General features: G+C 31.4%; 1 pseudogene; it reads left to right on the top strand.

Annotated features, from left to right (window-relative positions):
* The first annotated feature begins 256 nt into the window (after nt 1-256).
* Nucleotides 257-4,302, top strand: LOC119610686 (annotated as a pseudogene).
* Nucleotides 4,303-4,915: the final 613 nt, after the last annotated feature.

Here is a 4,915-nt window from a genome sequence, read left to right as displayed (position 1 = left end):
CAAATGAATAATATGAATTTGAATTAGTTATTCAAATTTCTATACAAATATTTTTCCTCACAAAGTCCCACTGTGTCTTTAGAAAAGCTCAACCGTACAAAAGATGATTGTGTCAAGTTCAAAAACGTATTAAGCGTATGTTTCGTACTGATAAGATTGAATTGAATTCAACAAATGAACGAAACAGAAAGACAAAACTCAGCATCTAGAATTTAGTTTAAAAAATAAATTATTTCAATAAAAACATACTAACAACAGCAGCGGCATAATTTCAACCAACCAAACGATTTGATTAAAAACAAATACTATAGAAAACTTTCAGTTTCTAAAACTAAAAAAAAAAACAAACAAAGATTTATAAAACCATTATTTAATTAAAGAAAAAAATATGCGATATTGTTTATTATTTAGTAAGTTTTAATTAATATGTAATATAAATAGAAAAGTAATTAATAAAGTTTATACTTTATAGTTATAGTTACATTTACCATCCTTTTGGGGGCTTTTTGTTCCGGCCAAACAATCTCTTCGGAGGAATTTACTTGGAAATTAATAGAGAATTCCTTAAATTCCACTAAAAATACAGAGAATTTTGTTATTGCACCCTATGAGGCCTACAGGGTGTATAAAGAGGTTTACGATATTACAGAAGAGAGTGACGAAAGTGATTCTAAAGAAAATGAGACAGAGGAATTAACCACTATTATGCCGGCCATTAGAAAACAACAAAAGTTGCTGCCTTCTAATCAAACACAAAATGAAAATTTACTTTCCAGCGTATCTCTAACAGCTAGATGGTCTTTCAATTTTCAAACCCGTGATACCCACAAGCGTATCTTTCATCAATATGGTAAAACAAATCAAAAATTCTGGGCCGATTTTTTGCGCAAAGACGATACCTTCTACTATACACATGATGAACAATTAAACGCCAGTATTTGGAATTGCCTCTAAATGTTAAGGAAATTAAACTTAAATTAATTTTACCCGATCAATGGGATGCTTTGCCACAACTTAAGGATTATTTGCTGGAAAATATGGAGGAATTCAGTAAACTCATGAAGAAAACTCAAAGAATGACTTTGGTGCGAGTTCTATTACCGAATTTCATTGTCGTATCGAAAAGATTTAACGGACTTCTTTGAGGAGGTGAGTTAGTCTATAAAATATTTTGAAGGTTAAAATAATATCGAAAAATTTGTTGTTTGTATTAGATGTCTCTTCCAAGCAAGTGGAAAAGTATGAAAATATATATCAATTAGCTAATTTGGAATTTAATGAACGTGGTATTGGTCGTTCGAAAGAACAAGTAAGTAAATTTGAATCTAAATTGAAGTTTAATTATAGATTAGACCAGACCACAGACTATAGACTACATTATACACTAGACTATAGATTAGACTATAGACTAGACATATAGACTAGACTATAGACTAACTATAGAATAGACTATAGACTATAGACTAGAATATAGACTAGACTATATACTAGACTATAGACTAAGACTATAGACTAGAACTATAGACTAGACTATAGACTAGACTATAGACTAGACTATAGACTAACTAGACATAGACTAGACTATAGACTAGACTATAGACTAGACTATAGACTAGACTATAGACTAGACTATAGACTAGACTATAGACTAGACTATAGACTAGACTATAGACTAGACTATAGACTAGACTATAGACTAGACTATAGACTAGACTATAGACTAGACTATAGACTAGACTATAGACTAGACTATAGACTAGACTATAGACTAGACTATAGACTAGACTATAGACTAGACTATAGACTAGACTATAGACTAGACTATAGACTAGACTATAGACTAGACTATAGACTAGACTATAGACTAGACAATAGACTAGACTATAGACTAGACTATAGACTAGACTATAGACTAGACTATAGACTAGACTATAGACTAGACTATAGACTAGACTATAGACTAGACTATAGACTAGACTATAGACTAGACTATAGACTAGACAATAGACTAGACTGTAGACTAGACTATAGACTAGACTATAGACTAGACTATAGACTAGACTATAGACTAGACTATAGACTAGACTATAGACTAGACTATAGACTAGACTATAGACTAGACTATAGACTAGACTATAGACTAGACTATAGACTAGACTATAGACTAGACTATAGACTAGACTATAGACTAGACTATAGACTAGACTATAGACTAGACTATAGACTAGACTATAGACTAGACTATAGACTAATACTAGACTATAGACTAGACTATAGACTAGACTATACTAGACTATAGACTATAGACTAGACTATAGACTAGACTATAGACTAGACTATAGACTAGACTATAGACTAGACTATAGACTAGACTATAGACTAGACTATAGACTAGACTATAGACTAGACTATAGACTAGACTATAGACTAGACTATAGACTAGACTATAGACTAGACTATAGACTAGACTATAGACTAGACTATAGACTAGACTATAGACTAGACTATAGACTAGACTATAGACTAGACTATAGACTAGACTATAGACTAGACTATAGACTAGACTATAGACTAGACTATAGACTAGACTATAGACTAGACTATAGACTAGACTATAGACTAGACTATAGACTAGACTATAGACTAGACTATAGACTAGACTATAGACTAGACTATAGACTAGACTATAGACTAGACTATAGACTAGACTATAGATTAGACTATAGACTAGACTATAGACTAGACTATAGACTAGACTATAGACTAGACTATAGACTAGACTATAGACTAGACTATAGACTAGACTATAGACTAGACTATAGACTAGACTATAGACTAGACTATAGACTAGACTATAGACTAGACTATAGACTAGACTATAGACTAGACTATAGACTAGACTATAGACTAGACTATAGACTAGACTATAGACTAGACTATAGACTAGACCATAGACTAGACTATAGACTAGACTATAGACTAGACTATAGACTAGACTATAGACTAGACTATAGACTAGACTATAGACTAGACTATAGACTAGAATATAGACTAGACTATAGACTAGACTATAGACTAGACTATAGACTAGACTATAGACTAGACTATAGACTAGACTATAGACTAGACTATAGACTAGACTATAGACTAGACTATAGACTAGACTATAGACTAGACTATAGACTAGACTATAGACTAGACTATAGACTAGACTATAGACTAGACTATAGACTAGACTATAGACTAGACTATAGACTAGACTATAGACTAGACTATAGACTAGACTATAGACTAGACTATAGACTAGACTATAGACTAGACTATAGACTAGACTATAGACTAGACTATAGACTAGACTATAGACTAGACTATAGACTAGACTATAGACTAGACTATAGACTAGACTATAGACTAGACTATAGACTAGACTATAGACTAGACTATAGACTAGACTATAGACTAGACTATAGACTAGACTATAGACTAGACTATAGACTAGACTATAGACTAGATTATAGACTAGACTATAGTCTATAATCTATAGACTAGACTATAGACTAGACTATAGACTAGACTATAGACTAGACTATAGACTAGACTATAGACTAGACTATAGACTAGACTATAGACTAGACTATAGACTAGACTAGACTATAGACTAGACTATAGACTAGACTATAGATGATCTATAGTATGGTCTGTAGTCTTGCCTACAAATTTGTCTGCAGACTCGTTTAAAGTCTTGAATAACGTCTCGACGAATCTTTAAACAAGACTACTCACTGGACTATAGTCCTGGACTGTAGACTAGACTATGGCCTAGAAAATAATAGAGACTATGCAGAGTATAGGCTAGAATTTATACGGTACTAAGTAATGTACTAACTAGAAATGACCATAGTCTAGACTAGGACTGTAGCCTGGATCAATGACTTGTTTAGGGTTATATATACATTACTAAACCGATATAACTCATTAGACCTTTTACGATTTTTCTGATGATTTGCAAGTATCTTTTAAACTATCTTTTTTCTTGTCCTATTTTCTTCTAGCTGTTTTATTTTGGAATTCCTATCCTATTTAAGAGTATCACCCGAGTTATTCGATATTAGTCATCCGTTTTTATTTCTGATCACCAATAAAGACGGCGGCGTACAGTTTTTTGGACAAGTGGTTAAAATGCAACATTAATGGAAAAGTTAAAGTAATAATTTTGTGGAGAATGTAGACTAGAGTATAATTTAACAATTTGTATGACAAAAAAAATTAATAAGTTTATTCTGAAATAAAAGGGTAATTTTATATTTATCTTTATTTTAAGAAGTTACAAATGCGTCTTTCCTTGACAAAATGCTCTTCTTTCAAAAACAGTACAGACTATAGACGGGTATAGAACCCAGGCTTAGACGGGTGTATAGTCCAGGTTATAGAGGGGCCTATAGGTCAGATTATAGTTCAGACTATTGAAGAGACTATAGTATATAAACGGACAATAGTCCAGACTAAAGGCAGAATTAACGTTTCAATGTTTTCAAATGTGAAATGAAACTTTTTTTTTAATATTACTAATCTTGTAAAAACTTTAATTTTAATCATCTCAAAACCCAAAGACATATTCGTTGATTAGATGTCATTTTTATTTGCCAAAAAAAGAAAATAAATGTATTGTTCTTTTATTTCTTTATCACGTCTAAAGGAAACATTTCAGTCTTTATTTTCATCACAAAAAATAAAAATTTGTTAAAACACTTTTGCTCATTTTCACACGAACCTACAAAGCAAAGTCTTTTAACAAAAGGGGAAGACAAACACTGAAATGCTCAGACTTATTTATAACAACAAAAGATTTAAAAAATAAAATAAAAATAATCGAAAACTTTAGTGGGGATAAAAAAGGAATGCAAAAGGAAAATTA

This window comes from Lucilia sericata, unplaced genomic scaffold (genome assembly GCF_015586225.1).
Source record: "Lucilia sericata isolate MDLA Ls3-8-SP2 unplaced genomic scaffold, ASM1558622v1 Contig001263F_arrow, whole genome shotgun sequence".
In the NCBI taxonomy this organism is placed as follows: Eukaryota; Metazoa; Arthropoda; class Insecta; order Diptera; family Calliphoridae; genus Lucilia; species Lucilia sericata.
This window is presented reverse-complemented; position numbering and strand designations above follow the sequence as displayed.